Source organism: Cyanistes caeruleus, chromosome 3, assembly GCF_971803275.1.
Source record: "Cyanistes caeruleus chromosome 3, bCyaCae1.hap1.1, whole genome shotgun sequence".
In the NCBI taxonomy this organism is placed as follows: domain Eukaryota; kingdom Metazoa; phylum Chordata; class Aves; order Passeriformes; family Paridae; genus Cyanistes; species Cyanistes caeruleus.
Window position 1 is genome coordinate 53,426,897 of NC_141703.1, and position 11,613 is coordinate 53,438,509.

At 36.4% G+C, this 11,613-nt stretch overlaps 1 protein-coding gene across 3 annotated transcripts in view; it reads left to right on the plus strand.

Annotated features, from left to right (window-relative positions):
- Positions 1–11,613, plus strand: part of PCDH9 (protocadherin 9) — a 665,490-nt gene that overhangs the window by 536,218 nt on the left and 117,659 nt on the right. The window lies entirely within an intron of this gene.

Consider the following 11,613-nt stretch of genomic DNA (forward strand, 5'->3'; position numbering starts at 1 on the left):
ACATGCTAAATTCCCATTTTATTTTTCTTTAATCAAGGAACGTGTATTTCCTCATTAAATCTGTAAGCAAGAAAAATCAGGACTACATTCTGCTAAATAGTGTTCTTAAGTTTGCATAAAATTATTCAAACAAATAATGATATAAAAGCTTAGTTAATAATTCTGGAGACAATCTTCTGAAGAAGATTATCTGCCTATGCTTTGTATTAATTTAGGAATTTTAGCTATAGTCTGATATCAGTAACAATATAGAACACAGGCAACATAAATATTCAGTAGATTTACATTTTTCATATGGAATGTCACTTATTTCTCATTAGAATGAGAATGCTCTGCATCTGCCTTGCAAAACTGAAGATTATGACTGTAAAACATCTATAAACAAATTCAGAACAGCTTCAAGCCCAGTTTTGGTTTAATTAAAGACAGTTCAAAGTAACTGGTCTTGTAGCTGCCTTGAGGTTTTGCATTTCTCTAAGTGCCCAGACCCACAAAGAGTCCCACAAAGAGCATTGCTGTGTCTGTAGTAAGTGAGTTTTGCTTTATGGCTGGTCAGTTATATTAGGAACAGCAAGGGAAATGAAAATCTGTCGTGCACCATGGGAGGCGGACAGCTCGTTTCCATAATCTCTTGACCTCCCAATCTGATATTGTGTTTTCAGTCTTTTCAGAGCAATTTGTGTTTTCAAGGCACTTGCATAGCTGCTCTCCTGCAGAGCCACTATCCCTGGTTTCTGATCTGGATGTGTTCTGCTAGTTTGAGCACTAAACATTTTAAAATGTATGAATTCTGACAAGCAACTGGTGACACTATGATAGAAAGTATATTTTTAAAGCTATTAAGTACTTACTGCATATATATTCTATATTTCACTTATCATTTGACAGCAGAGTAATTGCAAAATGAACATTTAGATTGGATTGAGGACACCATAAGCTGCAACAGCTGTGGGTGTGAAGAAAGACTTTGTTGTACATGCTTTGCAGTATGTCAAAATAAATAAATAAATAAAGTTTTGCACGCTAACAGAATGCATAAGGTAGCATTTGTACTTTCTTGATAAATCCTCATGACTGAACTTTCATAAGACTTTCTATATGAGAGGTTAATTTCTGAATCTTGGGCGAGCGAAATTGCCATTTGGAGTGCGAGTTAAAATATGTGCTATTCATTTACTATGGAGTAGGCTGTATAATATCTGTATCCCACCCTACATTTCTTAATTCAGTTTCTAAGATTGGTATTTGTTAGATAATTTACTTAAGCACAAGCCTCAATATTTTGCTGGATCAGCAGCACACCAATTTATCAGTTATATTTTATTATATAATAGGATTTTCACAAATATTTACAAATAATATTTGCTCCATTTATTAGTTGTTCTGGATACATGATTGTTATATGGCCAGCTTTATTTTCAGAAACCTTGGTCAGGAATGTTGTTGGGACTGTGCCAAAAAAAGAAATTTGTGAACAGTCCTCAGAGTTTCCCAGAAAAGAAGACACAAAAATCTCTATGAACAGTCAATCCCAAGCTTGTTTTCAGCTTGAATATTAGGTTTTGCACAAAATATTTTTAAATTTAAATGTATTGAAATTACTGTAACCAAAACATAGGTTTTGCAAAACATAGGTATATCGTGTAAGTATTTCTTAATGTTAATTTTCTTGTTTTGTCAGCTTTGGTGTCAAACACAAACTCAAAAATTATCTTTTTTTTTCTAATTTTGGAGTCTGCCTAGTTAAGCTCCTTATAATAGCATGGGCTATTTGCCTCATTATTGTAATTTCATTGTTATTCTCTGTTATTATGTTCAATACTAGGCTGTTTTCCAACAATTGCTATACAAGTCATACTAATTTGTACGGTCTCACTGCCCTAATGTTCCACTGAGATACTACTTTAATTAAAACATGACCTTAATATTCATAACTGAATGTGAAGCATAACCTTTTATCCTCAAGGAGTGTCATCAAAGGTTGCATCTTAGTTCTGAATCAGATCAATGGCTGTCATGCAGGATGAAGCTCTTATCGTCTGTGAATGGCACCCGATGGTAATTTATAACAGTACCTGCCAACTCATCGATCTTTAGCGGCACACTGCAGTCATTCTCAACCTGCTTTAGATGCTTTCATTTAGCACTGCCTAGCCATCACTCCCCAATGATAGTCAGGAAGCAATTCATAAAATCAGAGTGAATTACCGTGTTTATATGTGCCTTAGCATGAAAGGCAGCAAGCAATTCTCTGAAGGCTGAAATAAGTTTGTGTATGCTGTACCATCAATTTATTTTGTTATTGTACCTGGAGGGGAAAGACTTTTGTTTTAAAAGGTGAGCGTTCTGCTTCAGAGTTACGGGACTGTGAAGCAAAACTGAATAGTTGTACCTATCTTGGAGAAAGAGTGAATGGAACACCCTGCAATAAAAAGAGCTAGCCTCAGGTCAGCATAAAAATTAATTACCGTGGCAATTGACTATACTGTGAGAAAAAACAGCTAACAAAATAACCAAATGAAGTGGGTGCTGAACTGTATGGATGTTAAGTAAGCATTTTTTTCTGTAACAAAGAGACTTTAGAAAGAGTTAAAGTCTCTTGATTGGAACCCCCTACATGGTCCATGAAGGATATTGCTATCTGCATCACTGTTCACAGTCCACTCCACAGCTGGTTCTCTAAGACAAAGCCTCCTTATGCAAAGTGTCTTTATATTCGGACCTGCATCAGTTCCTTGGTCTCCTGTTTTGCACTTAACCTTGACATTGAATAGATGCTATTGGGATGGAAGGGATAAGGGTGATGGAAGAGGAAGGGCTACACAGGAAAATGCAGAAACCATTGTAAAAGAGTTACTGGATTTAGATAACCATTGTGATTTTGTGCTTATTGAGTTGGACACTCTTAGAGAGAATTATTCTGGTTTTCTGTCACAACCAAACTAAAACTAAAAAATACCTTTCTTGAGCTAACACTGTTTTAAAAAAGGTCATTTAATGAAATAATTTTGTTTGCTTGTTTTGCTCATTATTTAGTACCAATTGATTACTCTCATAACATTTAATAGGACTAGGTCTAATCAAAAGGTCAACTGACAATTACTGTTACTGTCTGGTACTGTTTAACTCAGATGGTAGAACACATACAGCTATGGAGCCAAGCATTTCAGTAACCTTTTGCAGATCTGAATGTATTCTAATATTTTTTCCATTACTTGCCATTTCTGTGAGGATTATCTACAATAAAGCAGTATTTTGTTTTTTTCGAAGCATAATGAAATAAGATTATGGAAACTTCAGATTACAAATAAACATAATAAAGTTTTAATATTAAAGAAATCTTAGTATAATTAGAAGGTTCAGCAAATTGCACGTTATAGAATACCTAAGGTGTCTTTAAATTGACTGAGATTGAAGAAAGAAACACACACCAAAAAAAAATAAACTAATTAAAAAGTCTTTTTATATAATTTTTTTTTTTTTTTTCCTAAGAATCCATTAATTTTGCAGTCAGGATTCAGAAATCAAAATGAAAAAAAAATATTTCATTACAAATATTTAAAACAGTAATAAATAAAATCTATCCATCTCAGAAAAAGGAAAACAATCCAGTTCAAAACAGTAAGTTCCATTATATGTATTGTGTCAGCTATACAAGAAGCTATCTTCAAAATCTTTCAGAGTATCTTTTTCCCTTCTGCGTCTCTTTTTTTCCCAAATTCAGTCATTGCCATTTCATTTCTTATGTAGCCCCCCCACCATTGCAAAGCGTATAATTCTTTAGTATAGGATCACTCCATTATTTTCATTTGACAGCTTAGTGATTCCTTGTTGAATTCCTTTTACAGGTCTTAAAAACAAAAAAAGGTTAATTCTCCTCTGAGAATGATCTGTGGATTAGTGTTACACACTACAACACTAAACTTTTGTCCTTGCCTTTCCTTAGTTTAATTTTAATCTCCAAAACATAGCTCACCTGGAATGTTTCATGTCTTTTTTATTGAATCTGTTTCATACTAATCTTCCAGTTAAGAAGGAAACCACTTTTTCTTCCTTCAAGGCAGAAGGTTTTCTAAATCTTAGCAGTATGTCATTTTGACAATGTACTTCAGACCAGAAAAGAAAAATTGTAATGAAGCATGTTCATGTCCTAAATACTGGCTTTTAAGCTTCTTGCCAAGTTCCATTGATTTTTTTTTACTGAATTATGAAATTTACCTAATTTTTAAGTGAAATATATGTATATATTTCTTTACTTTGTGGATTTGAATGTCTGAGCTTTAATTTTGAGGGTGAAGATGCAATAGTCTAACATTAGCCTTGGGTTCTGTACTTGACTCAAGGCCTTGAGAGTGCTGCAATAAAATAGTCAAGTGCTTTAATAAATATCTACTAAAGTAAGCTTAGTCTCTAGTCCATCAGGATTTACAGGTCCTGCTCAGCAGAAGCGCTACCAAGCCAATCTGTCTGTACCAGCACAGGGGTTTCTGCCATTGCACATGCACATCTGTGACTTTTCAGTTCCCAGCCACTCGTAGGATGAATGGACAATTTCATTCTTCCAGCCTGTAGAAATCCTTCTGAATGGTAGTCATGTTCTCCAGCATATTGATTACTCCCGCCAGTTTGGGGTCCTCCACAAACTTGCTGAGAATACATGCCATACTTATTTGGACTTATTCTTGTTTACCTGTTCACCTGTTACAGATGTAATTAAGTCATAGACTTATAGAATGGTTGGGTTTGTAGGTGACCTTAAAGATCATTTGGTTTCAATCTTGCCTGCCATGGGTGTGGTCACATTCCACCAGACCAGGTTGCTGAAAGCCCCATCCAACATGGCCTTGAACACTTCCAGGAATGGGGCATCCACACATTCTCTGGGCAACCTGTTCCAGTGCCTCATCTTCACTGTTGAAGTGAAGAGCTTTTCCTACTATCTCATCTAAACCAACATTCTTTCTGTTCAAAGCCATTCCCCCTTGTCCTATCACTACATGCTCTTGCCAATTGTTCCTCTCCTGCTTATTTTGTAGGCCCCCTTTAGGTATTGGAAGGCTATTGTAAGGTCTCAAAAAAGAAACACCTAGAGTGCTATGTGTTGTGTTTTTAGAATTCCTTGGTTGTTTCAGGTTAACTGCAACAAGCATAGAACATTTAGGAAGAAACATTAATTTTATTACATTCTTTTCTCCAATAATTTTTAGAAATCACAAGGACCGTGAGACTTCCAACTGTGCCTTTCAAGTTGAAGTCACACATTGTAATGCAGTTTCTCCATTTCTGCAGCAGAACTCAGTGAATATAGATTCCTAGACTTAAGCTGTTGGTCAATTAAAGACATCTGCTAATGCCTTGTCTAAGCTTTTTGTTGATTTTTTTGAATATGAATTTGTTCATGTTGATCATTTGTTGACTTGTTTAGAACATGAATCTATGAACATGCAAAACATTTTTCTTCTGAGTTATCAGGGAACTCAGGTGCATCCTTTTGATAGAAAATGACTAAGGTTAGATTTTTTCTTACTAGATCCTGCCTAAATCCAGTATATCAGTGATTTTAACATTTTATGCATGCAAATCTTCCCATCAGGTCTCAGTAATACTAGCTAGATCATAAAAGAGCAATTCCAATTCCAATTTCTCTTTTTTATTATCCAGTCTTCTACCATTCATATATAGGCAACTAAAGTATTTCTATTCAAGCTTCTTGTTGCCTTGATTAATTTTATTCTTGACATCTTGATTTTGCACTAAATGACTGTTCATTTGTTTCGCCTTTACACCCTCCTTGGCAGTTGCTCATTTATGTACTTTAACTGGCTGAGTCAGGTGATTCCCTACAAGTTCTATGAATTCAGATAGATAAATAGCACATGTGCTAAAAAGGACCATCACCAATAAATTCTTGCACAGTGACTAGAGAGGCATAAATAATCCTGCATTTATGTTGTGATTAATATTTATTTTAGTAATGTAAGTCAGGAATCTGGTCTAAGCTGCTCCACAGACTTTCTCCATAGTCCATGGAGATAGATATGTCCATTCCCTAAACTTAAAAACAGTCTTGAAATGAGTAATCATCTGGACTACTCTGCTGATGCAAGAAACAGCCTAGATAAAGTTTTCCCAACTGGAATACCATCTCTCATGTTTAGGGATAGAACTCACTTAATGATTACCTGAGTCATCTGGAAATGGTTATTTCTTTTCTTTCACTACACATTCCAGCACATTGTTGCCATTCCCAATTGAACATAATTAAATTTTACCCAATGGGCAAAAAAACCTCATCCTACTAGCTGTCTGCTAATGCATAGTACTCTTTCTATCCTCAGTAATGAATCCTTAAAAATTTTTTTTCTCTTTTTTCCAGCTCATTAAGTTCTCTATGTTTTTGAGCAGCCATGGTTAACCTGCTAGACCAGCCAAATGACTGTTTTCACCAATTTTCTCTTCTTTTCACTGAAATAGGATTAATTTCCATTATAAGGAAATTTTCCACATTTCCATATGGACCTCTAAGCATGCGTTTGTCTTGCCATGTTCATTCTCATCTCTCTCCTAACATCTAGAATATTTCTGTATCTCCTAACCTGTTGGGATAAGTTGTCACTCTCTTCCTCTGGTTTCCACTCTTTGTTTAGTATCAAGTAAATATAATTCTTAAATCAGCTTATCAAATTCTCCTCCTTTGTGATTCTCTTCCTTATTAGAAGATAGTTACAAACCCTAATCTCTGCAAATGCCTTCTTTTTTTTTTGGAATATAGCTCCTGTTTGTGCAAAGAAAGGCCCTTTTGACTTCAGAAAAGATCTAAAATGGAGCACCAACTCCTCTTGTAGGGCATATCATCCAGAGTTATTCTGATTTTACATTTAAATCACCTTTTTTTTTTTTTTCTCTCTCTACTACTTTGTAACATTATTTTAGGATGTAGAAGGCAGGGAGAGAGGGCACATACTGTGACTAAATTAAAGCTTATTATTTGATTAAAGAAGTGGGTATTACAGTCTAGTTCATAGTCAGGAAACATACCTGGGACTCCATTTCAGTGCCTGTACTGTCTGACTTCATTTTACCTATGTTAAAAATTTTGGGAAAAATTTGGTCAGTTTTTAAATGACCTAGAACAAGACATTTAAAACAGATTCTCTTGTTCTGTACCAGTTCTTAATCAGCTGACAGAATACTGAGAAGAAACCGCATTGAATCAGCACCCACTACAGGCCTTTGTAACACTTTTGTTTCAATTAAACAGCTGTAGTCTCCTGCAATAAAGAATTTATGAAGGAGCAAAACTTAACAAATTGGTTTGCAAACACTGAAATCCAGTCTTTATATTCCTTCAATGCCTCAGTTTCTCCATCCATAAAACAAGAATAATTATCTCTCCATTTAAAACTTACTGAATAATGTAGATAAGAGAATGCTATAGGACAACCAAGTATTATTAACATCACTATTATTGTTACATTTATAGACTGCAATCTGCATAGTGACTCATGACACAAAGCAATTGCTTTGCATATGGTCCTGTGGCTGAAAGTACAATATGGTATTAAAGGCAAACGTACAATTACAGATTGTCAGCACACCAGAGGGAAAAAAAAAGGAAAAAAAAGGATTACTCACCAAAACCTAGAAAAATCCTTTCTTTGCGGATAATATATGACTCAAAGTCTTCTTTTCTCCTGATAGCTCAATTCTATGTCTTGTCTCCAGGGGAGATCAAGATCTGCATTTAAATAAAGATATTAATAACTAGAGCTAGGTTTATTTCCAAGGATGGTAAGTGTTATAAGGTACTTAGTATAAGAGAGAATGTGAATTGAATAGTGAATGATATTCTAAATATCCTGACGAGTTCATCTTTTTTCATTTATCACATCTTAGAGATAAAATTATAGGTTATATTGTAGGGAGTCTAATAAGTCCATTATTCAGGTGTTATTGGTGGGGTTCTGTTAAAGCAATTCAAGTTTAACTATAGTAGGAGTTCTCAAATACTAAGAGGAAGCATATGTTCATTAAGGCTTGTCCCTATTACATAAAAGAGAAACAAAAAAGACTCCCCTAAAAAACCAAGCCAAGCCAAACCAAACCAAACCAAACCAAACCAAACCAAACCAAACCAAACCAAAAAAAAAGCCCCAAAACCAACAACAAAAAACCCCACATAACAAAACAACAACAAAAAACACCAACCAAAAAAACCAAAACAAACCAACAACTAAATAAAATAAACACACAGCAAAAGAATTTTAGCAATGGAAGCAAGCAGCTGTGTAATTTAATTCTGGAATAAATTTTTAATATGAAATGAGAGTAGCAGTGTTCTGAAGATTATGTAAAAGTTAGGTTAAGGAGACTTTTCGGTGTTATGCAAACAAAAATTTGTTTCCATAACTTTTAGTGCGAGGCACAAGAAGCAGTAATACTGGACTATAGGGTTCTGAACAGTGTCAGATGCCTGAACATATATCCATAATTAACTTGATTAGTAGGAAATCCTCCAGAACTATGACATCTTTCTGGATGTTAATAGGAAGAACTAATTTTTAATGGAATGCACTGGGAGAATTAAAAACTGCCCACTATAGGAGATCACATTTGAGACTGCCTCAGTAACCTGAAGGTCCGTGCAATCCGATCAAATGTATCTGAGGGTCGTAAGAGATGAGGTGGAAGATGAGTTGGCCAAGCCACTATCTATCATATTATGAAGTTGTGGCAGTCTGGTGAAGTTCCTAGTGACTGGAAAAGGGGGAAACATAACTCCCATTTTTAAAAAGGGAAAAAAAAATCCTCCTGAAGACCCAGGGAACTGCAAGCTGATCAGTTTCATCTCAGTGCTTGGCAAGATTACAGAGTAGGTCCTCCTAGAAACTGTGCTAAGGCACACAGAAAACAAGCAGATGGTTGGTCACAACCAACATGGCTTCACTAAGCTCATGTCAAGCTTGACAAACCTGGTGGCCTTTTATGATGAAGTTACAACCATGGTGGGCCAGGGAAGAGTGAATACCATCTCTCTATCTTTCCTGTATACAAAGCATTTGATACCCATTGCATCTGTCTTGTACGACACCCTTGCCTCTAAAGTGGAGAGACATGGTTTTGACAGATGAACCGCTCAGGATTTGGATAAGGATTTGGCTGGGTGATTGCATTCAAACAGTTGCAGTCAACAGCTCAGTGTCCAAATGGATACCAGTGACAAGTGGCATTTCTTAGGGGTCAATATTGGGACCAGCACTGTTTAACTGTGGATAGCAGGATCAAGTACATCTTTGGCAATTTTGCCAATGACTCCAAGTTATATGGTACTTTTGAAATGCTGGAGGGAAGGGATGCCAAAGGGACCTGACAGGCTTGAGAGGTGAGCATATTCACACCTCATAAAGGTCAACAAGGCCAAGTGCAGAGGGCACATTCTGCAGACAGAGAATGGATTGAGAGCAGCCCTGCAGAGAAAGACCTGGGGTATTGGTGGACAATACACTCAACATGACCTGGCAAGGTGCACTTGCAACTCAGGAAGCCGATCTGGGCTGCATCAAAAGAGGCATTACCAGCAGGTCAAGGGAAGGGATTCTCCTCTTCTCTGCTCTTGTGAGATTCCATCTGGCGTACCATGTCCAGCTCTGGAGGCCCCAATACAAGAGAGACTTGGAGTGAGTCCAGAGGAGGCCATGAAGATGATCAGAGGTCTGGAGCACCTCTCCTTTGAGGACAGGCTGAAGACCTGGGGCTGTTCAGTTTGGACAAGAGAAGGCTTTGAGGAGATCTTGTAGCATCCTTTCTGTACCTAAAAAGGGAGCCAGGAAGGTGCTGGAGAGAGAAGTTTTTCAAAGACATGTAGTGATAGGGCAAGGGGGAATGGCTTTGAACTGGAAGAAAGTAGGTCTGGATTTGCCATTATGAAGAAATTATGAAGCTGGTGAGGCACTGGAACAGGTTACCCAGAGAAGCTGTGGATGATCCCTGGAAATGGTCAAGACCAAATTGGATGGAAGGTGACCCCACCTATGGCACAGGGGAATTGAAACTTAATGATCTTTAAGGTCCACTCCAAAGAAAGCCACTCCATGATTCTATGAAATACTAGTTTCTGTCTTTATATCTAATCTCTTTAGCTAATGGTGCAGAACACTGTGCTGTAATTGGGCCTTGTTACAAGGTAACGAAGTAAAGAATCAAAGTCCTCTTTTCTTTTCACTAAATCTTGTGTAATACTTCGTTGCTGAAATTCTGCCTTTTTACTGTTCTGGATCTGTAAGTTTTTTTTAGTTGTTTCTTAGGGGTTTTTTGGGTTTTTTTTTGTTTGTTTCCTTATGGCACTTTGAAATCATCATTTTTAAAGGTGGCCATGAAAGATGTAATTTCTACTTTCAGACTGCATAACTCCTCTGTTCCAGCAAAAAGTACTCTTAGGGATTTAATTCTCAACAAGACACAGTCAGCATATTTCCTCCTAATGTTGCTTACAAAGAGTATTTCCATCTGTGTAGACTGGGAAACTGAGAACTGGGAATGTTCCAAAATCAAATTGTTTATATTCTGTCAACTTACAATGTCTTTTGATTTTTCATTGTTTAAACTATATAAATCTTTTCAAAGCTTTGCTGTTTAAGATTGATTTTTCAAGACAGTGTCCAGCAGTGCAATTATATTGAGATGATCATACTTCATGCTGTTTTTAATCTGTTTTAGGAAATACATTTAAAAAAAAATAGCTGACTCAGCTGCTCACTAAATTTCCCTGGCTGTAGCTGGGCTGGCTTGGATATCAGCAAGGGTCCTTTTTAATGGTCCAAGATCCCCTCCTGGTGTTATCACCACCCCACAGTGGTTGCTGTGTATCAAGTGAAGGACTAAACAGATGATGATCTTTGCCTGTGAGTTTCCTCTTCCGGCTGCAGAGGTGGACAGAGAAGCAGGTGGCTCCCTACCTTCCCTTCTACTTGTTTCAGCTGTGGAACTTGGCCAAGAGAAATAAAATGGTGCAAATCTTACTGTATTTGAGCTTCAAATCCCATGAACAGTACCAGAAACATTTGGCAAATATCAGGAAAAAAAAATTAATATTGAAAGCTGGGAATGATATCATAATCTAGGGAATACGTTATGGGAAATTTTATTCTTTAACTAGAATAACAAAATTTCTCAGGATCATGCTTAATCTGTTTGTTTTCGTTTTTGTTTTTTTTCCCACAGAAGTTGAAATGGAGATATATAGGTAGATACTAATAGAGTTTAGTAGATAATCTAGTTTCAGCTGAGTTTATCTTATCTACTGTTCAGTGATTCTCAACATGTATTAACTACAGCCAAGATGAATTCCTGGGCTTGCATAAGATGTCATGTCAGTACATGCAGAAACAGGCCTTGTCTTTGGCCTGCCCTTGTTCTTATAGACTTGGCTCTGCTGCAAGGTAACTACAGGTAGCAGGCTTTGGCTTTATCAATTCTCTATTATTTTACCACTAATAAAATTGTAGCAAAAATGAATTGAAGAATGCTACCATTTCAGTGGTTAAAATAATATTTTAAAGTAGATTAATACTTATTCATTCACACATGAGTGGGAGGAGCTGTTTAATGTATTCA